Raw genomic sequence first — 22,755 nt, forward strand, 5'->3', positions numbered from 1 at the left:
GCGCCTATGCGGAATGAGTGTGTCCCATAATCTTTGGGGTGGTTCCCTGCCGATGTTATGCATTTATTAAATATAGCTTGGAACTGGTATCTTGATAATGGCATTCCATCAATGTGTAATAGGAAGAAATTATTTTGTGATCTGATGGTTATATATGTTTTTACTATTGTTACCCAACTCAGTGTACCGTTTGTGGGTTGTAGAAGTACCCAAGTGCCCCTGCCCGCTGGAACCGTTTTTGATTGGCGTATGCGTAGACGTATTGCATTATTGGCTATGACTACGTCCTGGTGTAATAAGCCTCCACTGGTGGTAATTTTGGATTGAGGGACTAATTCGCTTATGCATAGCGCCCCGAAGAAGGCGATCGCAAATGCAGTAGACAGTAGTGTTGCTTCAAATTGTGAGTGTCATGTTAATGGTGTTAGGGATATGATGTGAGAAATCAGTTTTAATGACACGGGACGGGACGTCTACACTCCTGACTTGGCTGACCCCTTTTCCACCCTTTTATGGATTGTCTGATGATGAATTTCTTTGTCACATCTCCCCAATTCAGTAGTTGGAAGTGAAATGCAACTCCGGTCAGACACCGCTGCGCTGATGCCCCTGATATGCCCCTCATCATTAGCTGGTGGAGAAATTCTATGGTGACTTGTGATCTGGCTTGTTCACATTGGTCAACCCGTCTGCCTGCTACTAGTCGTGTCCACTCTTCCCATGCCTTACCGTATGCTTGCCACGTCGACGGGGCAACTGACGCTCTGATTAATGGCATCAACTATTCGCCACTAGATCCCATAGGGAGGGTGGGCAACTGTTGCTCGATGGGTGGGCGTTGGGGAGGAGCTCTGTGAAAATCTGCCAATTGAATTGTGATAAAGCATTAGCAGCAGCTTTAGACCCCTCAGCATCGTGGCTAGCGCGGACCCATACATTGTGTTTTAGGCACAGGAATGCTAGCCGGCGTAGTAGGCCTAGCACTGGGAGAGACGATGATGCCAGCTTATTAATGCAGTGCGCTAGGCTGGTGTTTTTTGTTATGAAGCGTATATTTTTGTTAGCCAGGCGCGCGCCCCATATTTCTATTGCAATCACTATTGGGAAGAAAAATTATTTTCCGGGCTAGATGCAGCTAAAAATTATTATTAATTTCAAAGCTGGTGGAGCTTGGTATAGATGGCCTAATACAATGAGTACCACACACTGCTACAAGCCCAAATATTTTTTCAGAGCTAGATGCAGATAAAAATTATTTTTAATTTGCAACCTGGTGGAGGTTAGTAAAGATAGACTAATAGAACAAGTCCCACACACTGCTACAAGCCCAAATATTTTTTCAGAGCTAGATGCAGATAAAAATTATTTTTAATTTGCAACCTGGTGGAGGTTAGTATAGATGGACTAATAGAACAAGTCCCACACACTGCTACAAGCCCAAATATTTTTTCAGAGCTAGATGCAGATAAAAATTATTTTTAATTTGCAACCTGGTGGAGGTTAGTATAGATGGACTAATAGAACAAGTCCCACACACTGCTACAAGCCCAAATATTTTTTCAGAGCTAGATGCAGATAAAAATTATTTTTAATTTGCAACCTGGTGGAGGTTAGTGTAGATGGACTAATAGAATGATGCTATGCCCAAAAGGTTTTACTTGGCTAGGTGCAGTAGTAAAATTTGTATTCTATACACAGGTGGTGTAGCTTGCAACACAGATAGGCTACTCCACTGACGACTGACACACACTGCAAGAGGCCAAAAAGGATTTGCTTAGCTAGATTTAGCCAAATGCTGTGAAAAAAAACTTGCACAGCACTGGCACAGACCTGCCTGGCAAAAAGTGATAGGAACTGATGTAACCTAGCCCTCAAAAGGACTGCAATTACAATTAGTCCCTACTACCAACCTATCTATTTAAGAGCACAGACCTGCCTGATAAAAGTGATAGGAACTGATGTAACCTAGCCCTCAAAAGGACTGCAATTACAATTAGTCCCTACTCCCAACCTATCTATTTAAGAGCACAGACCTGCCTGATAAAAGTCGTAGGAAATGATGTAACCTAGTCCTCAATAGGACTGTAATCACAACTATTCCCTACTCCCAAGCTATCTGTAGATTTGTGCGAAAATTGGCTTGAAATTAACACTCAAAGTATAGCGCACACAGCAACAGCGGTGCCGTCTAACACGCAGCTGCAGCAGTGAAAAAATGGTGGCGACGGGGAAAATGGCTGGGTCTTATAGGGCAAGGACATGTGACATACACTGCCAATGACACATGCACTTGCTTGTGTGAAAAAAAGCACTTTGCTGCGTCTGTGCGCTGCTGATAGGCTGACAGATTGCACCTCCCCACTGTAAACGCGGGAAAGAGAAAAAAAAATGGAGATCTTCATTATTCCTGCAGAGATCCATCCCCTGCCCCTCCCCCCACCCCGCTGTACACTCAAACTGCGTATTAACATTAATTTTCAGCATTACTGAGAAAAAATCCAGTTATGATTTTGGTGCACGAACAGTTATTGAACATAACCTCGAACAGGCGAATTTTTCTCAAATTGTTCGTGTTCGCCGAACGGCTCGAACACCGCCCAAAACAGCTCGAATTTGAGATTGGCGAACAGTTCGAGTAGAACACCGCTCATCTCTAGTGGCTAGTTGTTGCAGCATGACAATGATCCCAAGCACACCGCCAGGGCAACAAAGGAATGGTTTTTTAAGAAGTATTTCAAGGTCCTGGAGTGGCCTAGCCAGTCTCCAGATCTAAACCCTATAGAAAACCTTTGGAGGGAGTTGAAAGTCTGTGTTGCCCAGTGACAGCCCCAAAACATCACTGCTCTAGAGGAGATCTGCATGGAGGAATGGGCCAACATACCAGCAACAGTGTGTGCCAACCTTGTGAAGACTTACAGAAAACGTTTGACCTCTGTCATTGCCAACAAAGGATATATAACAAAGTATTGAGATGAACTTTTGTGATTGAGCAAATACTTATTTTCCACCAAATTTAAAAAAAAATTCTTTCCAAATCAGACAATGTGATTTTCAGGATTTGTTTTCTCATTTTGTCTCTCATAGTTGAGGTTTAACTATGATGTCAATTACAGGCCTCTCTCATCTTTTTAAATGGGAGAACTTGCACAATTGGTGGCTGACTAAATACTTTTTTTCCCACTGTATGTATAGGGGGTTAAGACCCAAATAAGACCCCCATACACATTAGACTGAAGTGGAGCCAAGTCCGCTAACAGTTTAATGTGTATACAGACAACCAGACTCTTCCTTGACAGATGATGCCAGGGGATAGAAGGATCAGAACATTGGATTTCCAAAGGGCAAATCTTTTGTTTTGTGCACAGATGCCTCAGAGCGGTTCCCTCATAGAACACACAGGAACCCGTGGACAAGACAAGCATTCCTGTTGTTACAATACTGGCGTAGTACTGCTGGAAACCAGTGGCTGAAGGAGCACAAGCAGAAACAGCAAGCGGTAGTAGAAGTTCTTGGAGATAGTAAGGAGCTGTAGGAAAATAATCCGTAGATAAATTAGAGCAGACTGTGTAAGAATGTTCAGGAGCTGGAGACTGAAGCTAAGCTAAGAGCTAGACACAATACTCAAGCAATTTGTGAGAGATCCATGCGGCTTTAAGTAGGCCCAAACAGGAAACAAGATGGAATCCATGGATTCAGAATCCGCCATCTTGGAAAAGGGCAATTGTAGAACATAACAGCAGCCTCCAGTTGTAAGGAGTGAAACTGTAGCACAATTATTAAAGTGAACAATAGCGGCCACTAGTAGTCAAACTGTAGAAGGCAACAGAATTCTTGACACCTGTCTATGGGGGAGAGAGGGCTGGACAAATTAAAATTGCCCATTTCAAATATTTTAGGGATATGGTGAAGTTATAGTGGAGACTCCTTGTTCAGGACCCCATCTATGAGCCACATTGAAGAATATATACAGTGCAGGAATTCTAAAGGAACTGTATTTATGGTGCATCACAAAGACATCCCACTAATTTATGCTGTAGCAGAGCAGCATTTGCGCATTGCCTCCAGGATTTCTTGCAAATTACAGCTGGCTACTGGAAGGGTCACCCGGTGATCACGGTATTGTCAAAGAACCCTTTTAGCCAATAAGAATTTTCTGTAGTGGACAAACCCTTTTAGAGAAGTTTGAATTTGATGTTTTGATGGAAGCATTTAGCTCTTTAAGGCTATAAAATGAGAGCACAAGAAAAGTCTTGGAGACAGAAGGATGTTAGTCTTAGATCATTAGCAGAACGGAGATCTCGGGCAGGGTGATAGACGGAGATGAGGTCCACTGAAGACCATAAGCCTTCTACTCTGCGAATGTCTATAGAGGTTTTTCTGTCAGACTTCATGTGATCTTGTTGAAGTCACTTATGGAAAGTCTGAAAAGTGAGAAAAATAAGATCATCATGTAACTGTATTAGGGAAAGTCAACCTCAGTAAAAGGGATGGTCGGAGATGTGCTTGAGTTAACCCTTTATACATTGTTATTGTACACAGGGACACATCATTCAGGACATTGGAGATGGTGCCAGCATTAGGTCACCAGACTGTCTTGTATAAATGACCTGCTTAGTGTCCTCTCTGATACAGGACCAAATAAGGCAGAGATCTTCTGTCCTGTCATTTGTCTGACGGAGAAATTCCTTGCCGAGAGTCAAGAGTTTTATCTTTGCTCTAAGCCCACACAGTGATGGATTGTGGTGGAACAAACTCCTAGGTATACAAGTGCTTATGTGTGTGGAGAAGTGTACACAGGCCATCAGGGTTAAAAGCCTGGAAGATAAAATACTTCTTCTCATACACGAAGTACAACACTGCTACTTCAGATACGTCTTCTACAGGACAGGCCCCCATTTTTATTCCAGTTATACTTTTACAAGGTTCTCCTTATGGAGACCAGCTGAGTATAGTTTCTTATTGGCAATGCTCCATGGGGGAAAAATGCACATTAGCTCTATTGTGGAAGAAAGGAGAACAATTTTGAGCTTTGCAAGATAACTATCAATATTCAATCCCCTTACGACGAAACTAGGCATATTAGCCAAGCCAGCCATCCACAAACAGCTGAAGTTTGTAGGCATTTTGCAAGGCTCATTAAAAAGTCAGAAATGGATAGCCACATCCATAGGTGGCACTAATGAAAAAGTCTACTTTCTTTCCAGAAGAGAGCTAATTTAGTAGGCTTCAAACCCCAACATTCTTTACTGGTTCAGTGTCTGCACCGTGGATGGAGGTATTGCTTTGAAGGCAAAGAGACCACTCACCTTTGAGCTGTCTGCCACTAGAAAATGTCCCTAGTATACAATGTCATGTCCATTAAGAGAGGAAGCAAGCTAATTATCTGGGGATCTAGAATCTCAGACTTCCATCCATAACATCTTCTGACAATTCTTCATTAGATATCAAAAGATATTTTTAGGTGGAACTTTACTTCCAACCATAGAAAGATGTTACGAACATAGGACACAGAAGAAAAGTCATTGGTCTTGTGGTTTTAACTAGAAATGAGCGGATCAGACAAAAGTCAAATTCGCGTGTTTGAGTAGTTTTTCCCAGGAAATTTAATGTCCCTTATTATGGTCTTGGGTCCTTCCAGACCCGAGAACAAAATAAATGTAATATGTAAAAAATATATTGTTATGCTCACCATCCGCTCACCTCTCTGGATCCCCCGCTACTCACATACACCACCGCCGTCCGGTCCTCGCTGCATCTTCTGATACCCAGCGCAGCTCGCGTTTGAATCTTTGTCCGGACTTCTGGGTGTCGTAGTGCCCGGGAGGATTCTGCGCAGGCACGCAGGAGGTCAATGGCATCATGAAGTCATGACATGCGCTGTAACCTTTTGGCATGCATGTGCGTAACGACATTTAGAAGTCTGGCACATTGCGAGAAGCCTGAAGATTCCTTCTCAAGTGGCGGAGATCACAAGATGTGGTGCGGACTGGACAGATGGCAATGATGAGTGAAGGGCCAAAGAGGTGAGCCGTAGTTTTCTTAACATTATGATGGCCCAATATGGTTCAGAAAAATGGTGGCCAGCAGTCGCCATTTTGATAAATCCATGTGGATGCAAATTTCAAAAAGTCTGTATTTTGATGAATGCAGATTTTTGTAGAATTCAATCCCAGTCTAATTTATTCTCTAATCTCCAGTTTTAACTCAACACAATAGCTCATCTCAGAGATAATTGATCACATTTTGCATCAGGTCAGTCATGTTTAGGTTACTGCGTCATTGAAGAACTGGCATAAATTGTAGATATAATGTCTAAAGGCTTGTATATAAGACACGCGCATGATAGCTGCGAGCAAAGAGTCACACATCCCAAATTAAATAGACAGTTTAGAACTAAAACTTTAAATATCTTTAACATCTCTAGATGTATAACCATAACCATAACAAACACTATAAAATAAAGATCACCATATAATGCATGAAACTAAACCAAAAATGTAATAAAAAATGAAGAATTCTAATCTGACAGCTCTCCGGCACGAACTCCTCGGCAGATGCGATTAGTCCAGAAGCAAGTTCAGGTTAATTAGCTGCCTGAAGTGGTCACTCGGCCTCCAGTTTGATGGAGTGTCACTAATGTCATCCACTTAATGTCAGAAGTAATTAATCATTGGATGGTAGACGACGACATGAGAGACAGCAGGCGAAAATACAAGTAGTCAGTTTGGTCTAAGCATATATTAGACCATAGGGATGTCTTCGAGCAAGGTCAATCATGGTAACTCTACAGTGGCCACTAACATAGCCGGACACTCATATCAATCTTGGACCTTTTATGATCCTTTTAAGATCTCACATGATCTCTCTAGGCAACATTGTTTGATCATTTTAATGGTCAACGGATGCATTTATTTCCAGCAAGCTTGGAATACGTCTCCTCTTGAGATATCTCTTAAATCTAGAACAGTAGATGGCTCCCGACCAAAGTACTATAGTTATCTTTTTGGTAAACTTCCACCCTGCCTTCTAGTGTTGTTCTAGGTCACCCGATCCACAAGCCACTGGTCAACCACAAGCTAGATTTGTGAGACAACTTTCTTTATTTTTCTGTGGATTACAAACTTCAGCATGAGTTGTGAGAGTGTCACCGTTGTTACATGTCTCATTATTTTAGGATAGTCTCATTCGTTGTCGGAGGACTTTAACAACCAATACGCTTTTTTTAGGACTCCAGACTGGCTGGGAGAACCCAATAAAAGGAATCTTTTGGGGATCTGACTTTAGCTGGCCTTATTAATGAGATAGCTAGTGGACCTTCTTTAGCTGACAACTATCTCCTCTAACATACCCAAAGTTTTTTTTTTCGGGGGGAAGCTAATATTATGGGGGTTTTTTTGTTCTATTCTTTTCAATATGGCTCTCTGGTCCAGAACATGGTTGCATCCCAGAGGCATGAAGGCTAGGGTTCGATAACCACTTTTCTTGGGCAAAACTACCTAGAGTTATCTTGATTGGTTCAGCTAACTCAATTTTCAGTGCCACAATAGTTATAAATTGCTATCGAATGTAATTGTCTCATGGATTACATGGTGGAAACTTCTATTTTTTCATTTTTTTATGTTTCCTTATATGTGTTAATATTGCAATTTACTAATACATAGTAAAAAAAAAGGAGTAAAGAGAAGTCTCTTTAGCTCACTTACATGATTCCGCTCCCTAAATATAGAAATGATGCACGGAATGTGTAAAATCAAGTCTCTTAGTAACATAACAAAGAAAGATTTGTCACCAGTGTATCCTGGAACTTCTGACTTGAGACTAAAAGAGCAGTCAAATGACCGACTTAGTTCCACATTTTATGTGCAGAAGGAAATAGCTTGACTGTGGTTTGACCGCCAATGGTGTACCGGGGGACTGGGGAAACCATAGGCCCCCTTATCACATAGCTGATTTGTAATACTGGGTGGTGCAAGGGAGCAATGATGTCTGGTGATAATTAATCAATGAAGTAATTATTCTTCGAGGAGCTTTCACACCAGGCACATGAACACTTCTGTATTATAGTACATATTCTTTATAAAGCACCAAATAAAAGGTGACCACTATGACAATGATAGAAACCAGTGTACAATATATAGACTCTGAGATTAAAGAAGCTGCACTGATCCGGGAGGTGATTATCATGATTTTTTTTTTTTACCTCCACAAACCAATTAAGATGGTAACCTCTTTAATTTGTTTTGTATGGTTTCTTACAAAAATGTATATGTTGATTATTTTATGACTTTTTAAAATAAAAATTGCTTAATTTTTGTGTTTTTTTTTATTTGGTTTACAATTGTCACAATTCTGTTGTCAAATTAACCGGAGCCAGGGGCTCCTTCCCTGTCCCTAACGCTTGGGGCACCCCAGCTATCCCTGCTCTCCAGATTACTTCTCATGGTGAAGATGCTGGGGCCACATACCCTGTTGAACTCCTGAATCAGCCCTATATTTGTCCCCCTATCCACCCAGGGACGTGGGGAGGAATAGTGTATATACACAAACCAGACAAATAAGGAACAACGTACAGGGATAAATGAAAATACCAATCAAACAAATATGCACTCACAGACAACAAGGAGGAGCACTGGGGAGAAAAGGAAGGTAAACTAAATAGGATGAGGATTTGCACACAGCTGAAATACCTAGCAACACTCAAAGATAAACACTCCAGATGCCTCTACCAACAACCGACTCTTCCATTCCTTACCAGGCAGTACAAGACTTAACACAGGCAGCCCAGATTGCCAGAGGAGAGTATATATAGGAGAGGGGAGTGGCCAATACTGAACAGCTGAGATCATCCAAGCTGAGAAGCCTCAGAGACTCCAAGCTGAACAGATTAACCCCTGCAATGCTAACAGAAGCCTGCACTGCTTAATATGAAGAGGTGCTTCTGATCAGTGCAGGAGTACGTGAAATCGGACACTGCGGTCTTCTGGCCCCTTTCTGTTGCGGTAAACCCTTGACAACAATATACTTTTTTTTGTTTGTTTTTTACTTTTGCAACTAGGGAAAGGCCCCTGTCTGTCACAATATGAGCCAGACTCGTCGATCACAATGCCAGATCTGACGTTGAGGACACGTAGGGCGCTCACTGCCTTTGTGAATGCCACAATCACTACAGATCGTGGCATCTAATAGGGTTAATAACCAGAACCTTTGTTTTTCTCCGATCCTGACTATTGTGCACGGGGAGGCTGCTGTGAATCACGGCTGCTCCCTATTCTACTATCTATTACATGGTGATATTTATAAAGTGAAACCTTATAGAAAAGGGTTAAAATAAACTTTTTTTTGTCCCCTTAACCATGGTGAGAACAATCAAGCCAGTGACTAGTTGCTGAGCTATTGTAGGAATGCTAGTAATGTCACCTGAAGAGCTGTCAGCGGTGACGTGATGCGTGTGAGAGCTGCCATTACGGCACCCAGTAGTGATTTCTGTGCAGAGAAGCCCCGGTACACCGCCAACCTGACGCTTGTTTACCAGCACTGTTTCTGCTCAAGTGTCCTCCTTTCTTCTTCAGCAACTTCTTATCTAACACTAAGAAAGGTTATATGTGAGTGCGATGATCAGAATCTCCACATCCTCAGTCTGCCGCCTACGTCACTCCTCACAACCTCCCCCGGACCTCTCACACCTATCATATATTAAAGAGTGGAATTTCCAGTTACAGAACTAAAAAAGTTGTAAATGCTAGATGGCAACCTACTGAGCCACCCACTTCATCCCACCAAGTATGTGACACCTGCACCAGCAGCTTTACCGGAAATCATAACTGGTCACCAAGATCACCAATATCAGTATCTCAAGGTGACTTCAGAGTAAAGTCCCCCATAAACATTAGACTAAAGTTTGCTGAACGAACTCAAAGATATTGGAGGGGTCTGAGGATCACAAGAGAGAACTTTCCCCCAAATAAGTAAATGGATTAGCAGTGTGCAGGTGTGACCAATGCTTCATTCACTTCTATAGATCTTTCGCAGCAGTAGTGGAAATACATGACCCCCGCTCCCACAGACATAGAAAATGGAGCCATGGTAAGTAGAGTTGCAAATCAACCATGAAGCCACTGGACAAGGTCTTCAAATCGAGGAACATTTCACTGGTGATGAAAACACGGCTGGTACATGGTTTGATCTTTTCTGTGGTAACATACGAATGTGAAACCTGGACGATAAAGAAACAAGACAGAAGAAGAATCAATGCCTTCAAAATGTGGTGCTGGAGAAGGATGTTATCAATCCCATGGATGGTAAAAAGAACAAATGAATCAATTTTGTAACAAATCAAACCAGACAAGTCACTCGAAGCAAAGATCATCAAGCTATGACTTGTTTACTTTGGACACATCATACGAAGAGACCAATCACTGGAGAAGGACATCATGGTCAGAAGAATAGAAGGAATAAGGCAAAGAAGACCAGCAACCCGATGGCTTGATACTATCAAGATATTGGAGAAGAGCCTGATGGACCTATCTAGGCTTCCATCTTCGAAAAGATCATCCATCAAGTCGTCATGGCTCTAGATCAAGCTGAAGGCTGATAAAAAATAAAAATAATTAAAGTTGAGCAAGAAGATTCATGCTACCCTGGTTGAGCATCCAGTACAGTCCTCCATGGCAGCCGGAACAAAGGAAGTCATCCCTTCTGCAGCCATCATACCCAGCCTGGTATCCTAGTTGACTCTTGCTCTTACCAGGTGTAACGGGTCTGGGAGGCGGAACCTCTGAGCTACTATACAAGGGGGCGGTCCTTGTAAGGGAGCGGGTGGCGACCAGGCAGGCAGTCACAGCAGGTGACCGGGACAGTCTCTAGAAGAACGGGCAGGAGGTCACGGCAAGTGACCGGGGCAGTCTCTGGGTGAAGGGTTGGTACGACCTGTGGCGGCTGATGGTAGACGTGAGCTCCCAGGTGAGCAGGCGAGAGTCTCTGGATAAACGGGTGGTCACAGCATGTGACGGCGGAGCTCCCAGGAAGACCAACAGACAGGCGGCAGATGAGCGCTGCCAGGTGAGCGGGCAGAAGTCTCTGGACAGGCGGGTGGTCACAGCACGTGACGGCAGAGCCTCCAGGTAGGCTAGCAGACTGGCAACAGATGAGCGCTCCCAGGTGAGCGGGCAGGAGTCACTGGACAGGCGGGTGGTCACAGCACGTGACGGCAGAGCCTCCAGGTAGGCTAGCAGACTGGCAACAGATGAGCGCTCCCAGGTGAGCGGGCAGGAGTCACTGGACAGGCAGGTGGTCACAGCACGTGACGGCAGAGCCTCCAGGTAGGCTAGCAGGCAGGTAGCAGATGTGCGCTCCCAGGTGAGCGGGCAAGCTGGTCCATAGACAGACTGACAAGAGTTGGAAGGCAGACCGTCGGACCTCAGGCAAGCAGGCAGGTAGTTGATGTGCGCTCCCAGGTGAGCGGGCAAGCTGGTCCTTAGACAGACTGACAGGAGTAGTAAGGCAGACCGTCGGACCTCAGGCTAGCAGGCAGGTAGTTGAATATCAGGCTGGCAGGAATCTGGCAGGAATCTGGCAAGTATCTGGCAAGTATCTGGCAGGTAACTGGCAACGGGACCTGAGGGCTGAAGCAGAGTAGTGAACAGTGCAACAACATTGCTCGGGCACCTCCATTTTGGAGGAGGTGCCTTATATATGGTAAAGTCCTCCGGCCATTGGCCGGGGACTCCTTAGGACGGCACGCGCGGCCCCTTTAAGAGGGAGGAAGCGCGCGCGCCCTAAGCACAGTGGCCGGGAAGGAGCGCGCGCTGCCAGCAGAGCGGGAGGAGGACGCCAGGCTCGGAGCAGAGAGGTGAGGGGAACAGCGTCCCTGCCTAGCAGAGGGCAGGGACGCCGACGCTACAGTACCCCCCCCCCTTAGGCCCCCCCTTTTTTAGGCCAGACAGAAATTTAGCTAGGATGAGAGGGGCATGGATGTTCTCCCGGGGCTCCCACGTTCTCTCCTCAGGACCAAACCCCTTCCAATCTACTAGAAAAAAGGTCTTTCCTCTTACCCTTTTGGTGGCAAGAATGTTCTCTACCTCAAACTCGTCCTCAGCAGAAACCGGAGCAGGAGGTGTACCTGTAGACTTGGAAAAAGAGTTAAGTACCACAGGTTTGAGGAGAGATACATGGAAGGAGTTAGGGATCCGTAAGTTGGCCGGGAGTTTCAATTTATAGGCCACCGGGTTGATCCGACTGATGACCTCCAGAGGACCAATGAACCGAGGCCCTAACTTATAGGAAGGAATCTTGAGCCGGACATACTTGGACGAGAGCCAGACCTTATCCCCTGGACGGAATTGAGGAGGATCCAGACGTTTTTTGTCGGCATGTCTTTTCATACGCTCGGATGACAGAAGGAGTGCGGACCGGGTACTCTCCCATGTGGAGGAAAATTTGTTAACAAGAGATTCCGCAGCCGGATTGTCCACCGAGGTGGAGACGGGAAACGGGATCCGAGGATGCTGACCGAAGACTACAAAAAACGGGGATTTGGAGGAAGATTCGCTCTCGTGATTGTTGTACGAGAATTCGGCCCATGGCAGGAGATCCACCCAGTCAGAATGGTGGGCATTAACGAAGTGCCGGAGGTAACTGGTCAGAATCTGATTGATCCGCTCCACTTGACCATTAGACTGTGGGTGGTAAGCGGAGGAGAAGTCCAGGGTGACGTCTAGCATTTTACAAGTGGCTCTCCAGAAACGAGAAGTGAACTGTACCCCACGATCCGACACGATGTGACGGGGCAGGCCATGAAGACGGAAGATGTGGCGGATAAAGTCTTTAGCCAGCTCGGGTGCAGACGGGAGGCCTGGCAGGGGAATGAAGTGAGCCATCTTGGAAAAGCGGTCAGCGACCACCCAAATGACCGTACAACCGGCAGAGACGGGAAGATCAGTTATGAAGTCCATCGCTATATGCTGCCAGGGGGCAGCAGGTACTGGCAGAGGAAGAAGGCGACCGGCTGGCAGGTGTCTCGGAACTTTGTTGCGGGCACAGGACACACAGGCAGAAACAAAGTCTATTACATCCTTGCGCAGGTTAGGCCACCAGTAGTGCCGGGAAATAAGCTGGAGGGTCTTTTTCTGACCGGCGTGGCCAGCTAGTTTAGACGAATGACCCCAGTGTAGGATCTTCTCCCGATCAGGTACCGATACGAACGTCTTACCGGGAGGGAGACGATTTAGACTCACGGGAGCCACCTTCATTACTCTGGCGGGATCGATGATATGTTTAGGTTCTTCCTCGAGATCAGATACCAGAAAGGATCGGGACAAGGCATCTGCTTTGATGTTCTTGTCAGCCGGGCGAAAATGTAGAACAAAATCAAAGCGAGCAAAAAACAAGGACCACCGGGCTTGGCGTGGATTAAGTCTCTGGGCATGCTGGAGATAAGCCAAGTTCTTGTGGTCAGTGTAAATTATTACCGGATGAAGAGCCCCCTCGAGTAGGTAACGCCACTCCTCCAATGCCAGCTTGATGGCCAATAACTCTCGGTCTCCTATGGAATAATTGCGCTCTGAAGAGGAGAAGAGTTTAGAGAAGAAGCCGCAAGTTACCATCCTCCCGGAAGAAGATTTTTGAGTAAGTACAGCTCCGGCTCCAGAGGAGGAGGCGTTAACCTCCAGAAAGAACTGCTTGTTGCCGTCCGGACGATGCAGCACCGGGGCGGAAGAGAAGGCCTGTTTTAAGGAAAGAAAGGCCTCCTCTGCTTCGGGCGGCCACTCTTTGGGATTAGTACCCTTACGGGTGAGCGCGGAAATTGGGGCAGTCCGGGAAGAGAAGTGCGGTACGAAGAGGCGGTAGTAGTTGGCGAAGCCCAGGAACCGCTGAATGGCCTTCAACCCCTCCGGTCGGGGCCATTTCTCGATGGCAGACAGTTTCTCTGGATCCATTCGTAGGCCGGTCTGAGAAATAATGTAGCCCAAAAACGGAAGCGAGGTCTGCTCAAAGAGGCACTTCTCATATTTAGCGAAGAGGTGGTTCTGCCTGAGCCTGAGCAGGACCTGACGAACGTCCCTCCGGTGAGTCTGGAGATCCGGAGAGAAGACCAAGATGTCGTCCAGGTACACCACAACGCAGGAGTAGAGAAGGTCCCGGAAGATGTCATTGACCAACTCTTGAAAGACGGCAGGAGCGTTACAGAGACCAAAGGGCATTACCAGATATTCATAGTGGCCGTCCCGGGTGTTGAATGCAGTCTTCCATTCATCCCCTTGACGGATATGGACCAGGTTGTGCGCCCCACGGAGGTCCAGTTTGGTGAAGATTCTAGCCCCCCTCAGGCGATCAAATAATTCTGGAATGAGCGGAAGGGGGTACTTATTCTTCACCGTGATCTGGTTAAGGCCTCTATAGTCTATACAGGGACGGAGAGAGCCGTCCTTCTTTTTTACGAAGAAGAAGCCTGCTCCCGCCGGGGAGCTAGATTTCCGGATGAATCCCCTGGCCAAATTCTCCTCAATATATTCGGACAACGACCGGGTCTCAGCAGCGGACAATGGGTAAATACGCCCACGGGGAGGAGTAGTACCGGGTAACAGGTCGATAGGACAGTCATATGGTCTATGAGGGGGTAATGTCTCTGCCTCCTTTTTATTAAAGACATCAGCAAATGACCAATAGGGAATCGGAAGTCCAGGTAGATTAGTTGGGGTAGGAGAAGGACGGACGGGATGAACAGGAACCAAACAAGTCTTATGACAGTCCTGTCCCCAGCGAAGGACTTCTCCGGTCTGCCAGTCAAGCACGGGTGCATGTCTCTGGAGCCAAGGTAGACCTAGTAAGAGGGCGTGAGAGAGTCCAGGCAGAACATGAAAAGAGATGCTCTCAGAATGCAGCATTCCCACCTGCAGAGTTACGGATTCGGTGATGAGTTGGATGGGACGTGGTAAGAGGCCCCCATCCACAGCAGCGACAGATATTGGTACAGCCAGAGGTTTGGTGGGAATGCGGTATTTTTCTACCAGGGACTGTGAGATAAGATTCCCGGCCGCTCCAGAGTCAAGTTGGGCTAGTTTGAAATAACGATTCTCCCCGCAGATAAAAGAGACTGAGAGTAGCAGAGATGGAGAGGATTTATTCTTGTCTAGGTTGACCTCTCTGAGCGAACCTAGACACAGGCGTTTCCCGACCTCTCCGGACAGGTACGGATCCGGTGCTCCTTACTGCCACAGTAGAAGCAGCTCCCTTCGGCACGGCGTAAGTCCTGACGGGTTTTGACCATCTTGGTCTGGTCGACCTGCATAGGCTCAGGAGAGTGTACCTGGGGAGAGACGGATTTCTGAAAAGTAGGAGCTAGACGTGGAAACCTCCTCTCACGGGTGACCTCTTTGGCACGCTCCTGGAGCCGCAGGTCAATCCGGGTGGCAAGAGTTATTAGGTCATCGAGAGTGGTAGGAATGTCCCGACCGGCAAGTTCATCTTTAATAGGGCCGGACAGACCCTCCCAGAAGACGGATACCAGAGCGTCGTTATTCCAGGCCAGCTCCGAGGCAAGGGTACGGAACCGTATGGCATATTGGCCCACGGTGAGACTTCCCTGACGGAGACGTAGCAGAGATGATGTGGATGAGGTCTTCCGTCCGGGTTCGTCGAAGACTTTCCGGAAAGCCATGAGAAAGGCAGGCAAGTCGGACACCAGGGGGTCTCCTCTCTCCCATAGAGGATTTAGCCAGGCCAGGGCCTCCCCGGTGAGATGGGACATGATGAAGGCAATTTTGGCCCGGTCGGAGTTAAACTGGTGGGACAGGAGTTCAAAGTGCAGGGTGCACTGATTTATGAAGCCCTGAACCTGGGTGGAGTCGCCTCCGAAGCGAGGAGGTGCAGAAAGCCGGGGTCCGGGGTAGGATACCATGGTATTGGTGGACAGCGGAGCTGCCGGGTTGCGAGTCATGGCACTGGCGGTGGTTGCTGGTGGAGCAGTCAGAGTGTCCAGACGAGAATTGACATTCCGCAGGTGACCCAGGATGGACTCCTGTTGGGACCTCTGACGGGACAGTTCATGACAGAGGTCCGAGAGCGAGGGAGCTTGGGTGCCACCGGGTTCCATGGCCCGAGCAAACTGTAACGGGTCTGGGAGGCGGAACCTCTGAGCTACTATACAAGGGGGCGGTCCTTGTAAGGGAGCGGGTGGCGACCAGGCAGGCAGTCACAGCAGGTGACCGGGACAGTCTCTAGAAGAACGGGCAGGAGGTCACGGCAAGTGACCGGGGCAGTCTCTGGGTGAAGGGTTGGTACGACCTGTGGCGGCTGATGGTAGACGTGAGCTCCCAGGTGAGCAGGCGAGAGTCTCTGGATAAACGGGTGGTCACAGCATGTGACGGCGGAGCTCCCAGGAAGACCAACAGACAGGCGGCAGATGAGCGCTCCCAGGTGAGCGGGCAGAAGTCTCTGGACAGGCGGGTGGTCACAGCACGTGACGGCAGAGCCTCCAGGTAGGCTAGCAGACTGGCAACAGATGAGCGCTCCCAGGTGAGCGGGCAGGAGTCACTGGACAGGCGGGTGGTCACAGCACGTGACGGCAGAGCCTCCAGGTAGGCTAGCAGACTGGCAACAGATGAGCGCTCCCAGGTGAGCGGGCAGGAGTCACTGGACAGGCAGGTGGTCACAGCACGTGACGGCAGAGCCTCCAGGTAGGCTAGCAGGCAGGTAGCAGATGTGCGCTCCCAGGTGAGCGGGCAAGCTGGTCCTTAGACAGACTGACAGGAGTAGTAAGGCAGACCGTCGGACCTCAGGCTAGCAGGCAGGTAGTTGAATATCAGGCTGGCAGGAATCTGGCAGGAATCTGGCAAGTATCTGGCAGGTAACTGGCAACGGGACCTGAGGGCTGAAGCAGAGTAGTGAACAGTGCAACAACATTGCTCGGGCACCTCCATTTTGGAGGAGGTGCCTTATATATGGTAAAGTCCTCCGGCCATTGGCCGGGGACTCCTTAGGACGGTGCGCGCGGCCCCTTTAAGAGGGAGGAAGCGCGCGCGCCCTAAGCACAGTGGCCGGGAAGGAGCGCGCGCTGCCAGCAGAGCGGGAGGAGGACGCCAGGCTCGGAGCAGAGAGGTGAGGGGAACAGCGTCCCTGCCTAGCAGAGGGCAGGGACGCCGACGCTACACTAGGCCATGCGATGTCATGACGTTACATGAGAAATAGCGAAGTGGGAGTCTAGTAAGCACAAAAAGTGTCCAGAATTTTGGGCAGAGGATTTCGGCCACAGACGCCTGAACTGGATGCTGGACCAGGGCAGCGGATATCTTTTTGCTTAAATTTAATGGCAATGCATACACGCTACTGCGACCCCTTTCTCATGAATGCTAAGGATCCCAGTGGTCAAACCCTCCGTGATCATACATTTATTGTGAAGAATGTTGTCTACAGGACACCTGATTCCACCATCAACATGCGTTTGTGACTGCGCCTGTACAATAGAGCTCCTGCTCAGTTCTGACTGCCCTCTTAGATCACTCCTTCCTTCTCTCAGTGTTAGAGATAGCATCCGAGAGGGGATTGTATGCATATCTCGATAGTGGAGAGGGAAGAAAGGATATTCAGTCTCAGGGAGAGCAGAGAAAACAAGCTATAGAAACAAAGGAGGCACATGAAGAGAAAACAATTGCAGGATAAAAGCTATGCTGATATAGTATGAGCCAATGAAGGCAGCAGCATCCTGGATGCATAAAAGCCCCATTTCATTAAGACATCAGTGATTTTTCACTAGTCTTCATGAGGGGGCATGTTGGGACTTCAGGTAGAGAAGTAAAATTTCTAGTGTAAGGAACACCACAGTTCATCACAGATTAGATGAGCTGTGGTGTCACCCCCTCCCCCACGCACCCCTATCACACCTCAACTCAGCCCATTTCAGTGCAGCTAAAAGTCGCAACATTTTTGCATAATTCAATGTTGCACAATAATTTAGAGACTTGTTAAAGGGATTTACAGAAGATTTGTGGAGAAATTGCTTTGATTAATCAGTGCCATAGAGCTCACATCCAGCCTATATTACTTGGAGAGACACTCTCACAGGAGAAAACTCTGTATCTTTTATCAGGAAGCAAAAAATATAACAGAGAGTCTGAAAATGAAGGAATGAAGATAGCAGACTGAAAAATAATAATTTTATTGACTAAGGGCAGCCACTACAATATTTGGGAGACCCCCAGACTCCTAGTAAGTAAATTTCTTTGGCCATAACAAATCTTCCAAAAATTTTTGAAGATCTCAGAAAGGGGGGAAAGTGACATAAAGTGGGTGGCGAATAGGTGGTAAGAAGCAGAGATTATGCTGTGAGGGCCATGGCTTCTGAAGGGGCATTGCCCTGGCACAAACATTTTTACTGCTCTGTGCACACTGCAAGACTTGACAACTTCCAGATGCCAACCTCCAAAAGTTGACAAGTATACATTAGTCTGAAGGCCAGTCGTGCCAAAATCAGCGAGTTTGCTTGACTATTCTCTCACGTGTATGGCCACCTTAACATGTTTGCAAGATCAAGTTGCACATGGGACATGTTTGAAGACGTATAAATTTGCATAGAAGCTGTATACACAAAACGACAGGATAAATTTAATCAAGACTTTTAGCAAACCAGGGATTGAAGCTTGAAGAGGGCAATTTGCATATTCCAGGTGCCTTCTGGGAAAAGCGAAGAGTCTCCTTCAGCTAGAAGATCGTTGGGGTATCACAAGAAAGAAGACAGACATCAAGTCAGCAGGGACAAGGAGCAGCATGGCAGATGTGACAACCTACATGGTGAGCTGCAACATGTGCTACATGTTCACAGATCGACCAGAAGCTGAAACCAACTTCACCTGCCAGAAGTGTAGACTACTGGCTCTTTTAGAAGAAAAGGTTCGAGGACTGGAAGAAAGAATTGCGACATTAAAACTCATCAAGGAAAATGAAGACTTCCTGGACAGAACAGAAGCATCACTACTGGTCACAGAAAGTGAAGGAAGCGTCAGAGAACCTCCAGAGGCAGACAAGTGGAGGCAAGTGACCAAAAGAAGCAAGAAGACCATGGAGACACCACCAACCACACAACTGAGAAACAGATTCCAAGGACTTGTGGAGGACGAAGATGGCACACCTAAGGATGAGGAACTACCAGCAAGCAAAAAAGAAAAGAGTACCCAGAAACACCCAGAAGCGACAAGAAAAAGGACAGCCAAGAAGGGAAGAAGAGTGGTGGTGGTGGGAGACTCACTACTGAGAGGAACAGAAGCAGCTATCTGCAGACCGAACATAACCGCAAGAGAAGTATGCTGCCTCCCAGGGGCGAAGATCAAGGATGTTACCGATAGGATACCAAAGCTCATCAGTCCCAAGGATGTCCACCCATTTCTTCTGATACATGTTGGCACCAATGACACGGCAAAGAAGGACCTACCGACAATCTGCAAGGACTTTGAAGCATTGGGGAAGAAAGTAAAAGAACTGGATGCGCAGGTAGTTTTTTCTTCTATCCTTCCAGTAGACGGGCATGGCGTCAGGAGATGGAACAGGATCCTTGATGTGAACAGCTGGCTGAGACGATGGTGCACACAACAAGGATTTGGATTCCTGGACCACGGTGTGAATTACCTCTATGACGGACTCCTTGCCAGAGACGGACTACACCTCAACAAACCCGGGAAACACACATTCGCCAGGAGACTCGCAACACTCATCAGGAGGGCGTTAAACTAGAAGAAGAGGAGATGGGAAGAAAAACGCCGGACACGAACATGCAAGCAGAGAACATACTAATGAAAGATATGAAGTGCGACAAAGAAGGTCCAAGACAAGATACTTGGAAGGGAGGTAAGAAAATTTCTAATACAATCCACAGGGAGAAGATTGGAACAAAACAAAATCGTGTAAACTGCGTGCTAGCAAATGCCAGAAGCCTGACAAACAAGATGGATGAACTGGAAGCAGAAATATCTACAGGTAACTATGACATAGTGGGAATAACCGAGACATGGTTAGATGAAAGCTATGACTGGGCAGTTAACTTACAGGGTTACAGTCTGTTTAGAAGGGATCGAAGAAATCGGAAAGGGGGTGGAGTCTGTCTATATGTAAAGACGTGTCTAAAGCCTACAATACGGGAGGATGTATGGGAGGGAAATGAGGAGGTCGAGTCCTTATGGGTGGAGATACATGGGGCAAAAAACAATAATAAAATTATCATAGGAGTCTGTTATAAACCACCAAATATAGCAGAAGCCACGGAAAGTCTATTAATGAGACAAATAGACGAAGTAGCAAAAAATAACGAGGTGATTATTATGGGGGACTTCAACTACCCCGATATAGACTGGGAAACCGAAAGCTGTAGATCTCAGAAAGGAAACAGGTTTCTGTCAATTATCAAAGACAATTATTTGTCACAACTTGTGCAGGAACCAACTAGAGGGACGGCCCTTTTAGACTTAATATTAACTAACAGGCCAGACAGAATAACTGAGGTGCAGGTCGGGGGGCACCAGGGAAATAGTGACCACAACATTATACAATTCCACATGTGCTTCAGTAGGTGCCCAGCAAGGGAGTCACAAAAACACTGAACTTCAGGAGGGCAAAGTTTGATCAGCTAAGAGATGCCCTTCATCTTATAGACTGGGATAGTATCTTCAGTAATAGGAGCATGGATAGAAAATGGGACATTTTCAAAACAGTCCTACATAGTCACTGTAGAAGGTACATACCTTATGGGAATAAAAGGGCTAGGAATAGGAGGAAGCCAATGTGGCTAAATAAGGAAGTCAAGAGGGCAATGAAAAACAAAAAAAGGGCTTTCGGTAAACTTAAACAAGAAGGCAGCGAGGAAGCGCTAATATCTTATAGGGAAAAAAACAAAATCTGTAAGAAACAAATAAGAATAGCAAAAGAGGAGACAGAGAGACTAATTGCCAAAGAAAGTAAAACGAATCCCAAACTGTTCTTTAACTATATAAACAGTAAAAGGATTAAAACTGATGGAGTTGGCCCATTGAAAAATAACCTGGGTAAAATCATAGAGGGCGATGAGGGTAAAGCAAACCTACTCAATAGCTTCTTCTCCACTGTTTTCACAAAAGAAAACAATTTATCGGAGGAAATGCAGAGTGATAAAGTAAACCCTCCGCTAAATATCACCCACCTAACCCAGGGGGAAGTTCAGAAACGCCTAAATAATATCAAAATAGACAAGTCACCAGGCCCAGATGGCATACACCCCCGGGTACTAAAAGAATTAAGTAATGTGATAGACAGACCGCTGTATCTTATATTCAAGCACTCTTTATGGACAGGGACTGCCCCACTAGACTGGCGCCAAGCAAATGTGGTACCAATATTCAAAAAGGGGTCTAAAAGTGACCCTGGGAACTATAGACCAGTCAGCTTAACGTCTGTTGTGGGTAAATTGTTTGAAGGATTTCTCAGAGATGCTATTGTAGAATATCTTAATGATAATAACTGTCTAACTCCATATCAACATGGATTCATGAGGGATCGCTCCTGCCAAACAAACCTGATGGCCTTCTACGAGGAGGTGAGCTCACAGCTGGACCGGGGAGAGTCAGTGGATGTTGTATACCTTGACTTCTCCAAAGCGTTTGATACCGTGCCACACAAAAGGTTGGTATATAAAATGAGAATGCTTGGTCTGGGGGATAATGTGTGCAAGTGGGTAAATAGCTGGCTGAGTGATAGAAAGCAGAGGGTGGTTATCAATGGAGTAAGCTCAGGGGGTGTCAGGGTTACTAGCGGGGGGCCTCAAGGGTCTGTCTTGGGCCCTATATTATTTAATATATTTATTAATGATCTAGTGGAAGGGTTGCATAGTAAAATAGCAATATTTGCAGATGATACTAAACTTTGTAAAGTAGTTAACACAGATGAGGACAGGGCACAGCTACAGGAGGATTTAGATAAATTGGGGAGTTGGGCCAAAAAATGGCAAATGGGGTTCAATGCCGATAAATGTAAGGTCATGCACATGGGAAAGAAAAACAGCAGTCACCCATACATATTAAATGGGAAACCGTTGGGGAAATCTGACATGGAGAAGGACCTGGGCGTCTTGGTTAATAGCAAATTTAATTGGAGTGCCCAGTGTCAGGCAGCAGCTGCAAAGGCAAATAGAGTCATGGCATGCATCAGAAGAGGAATAGGGGCATATGATGAGGACATTGTTCTTCCTCTGTATAAAGCGCTGGTAAGGCCGCACTTAGAATATTGTGCACAGTTCTGGGCTCCGGTGCTCAGGAAAGACATATTGGAGCTAGAGAGGGTACAAAGGAGGGCGACTAAGGTAATAAAGGGAATGGAGGGACTAGAATACCCAGAGAGGTTGTCAAAATTAGGCCTATTTACATTGGAAAAGAGAAGGCTTAGGGGAGACCTCATAAACATGTATAAATACATCAGGGGGATGTACAGAGATCTCTCCCATGACCTGTTTATACCAAGGATGGTGACAAAGACGAGGGGGCACACTATGCGTCTGGAGGAAAGGAGGTTCCTGCACCAGCATAGAAGGGGATTCTTTACGGTCAGAGCCGTGAGACTCTGGAACTCTCTGGGAGAGGAAGTGGTGATGTCCAACTCACTTAATGAGTTCAAGAGAGGCCTGGACGCCTTTCTTGAGAACAATAAAATTACATCTTATGCTTAGTTAATTAATCCAGGGATTTAATCTGACTGCCAGATTGGTGTCGGGAAGTGAATTTTTCCTCAATGATGTAAATTGGCCTA

Source organism: Phyllobates terribilis, unplaced genomic scaffold, assembly GCF_046119375.1.
Source record: "Phyllobates terribilis strain yellow unplaced genomic scaffold, ASM4611937v1 Scaffold_11__3_contigs__length_659146591, whole genome shotgun sequence".
NCBI classification, from domain to species: Eukaryota; Metazoa; Chordata; class Amphibia; order Anura; family Dendrobatidae; genus Phyllobates; species Phyllobates terribilis.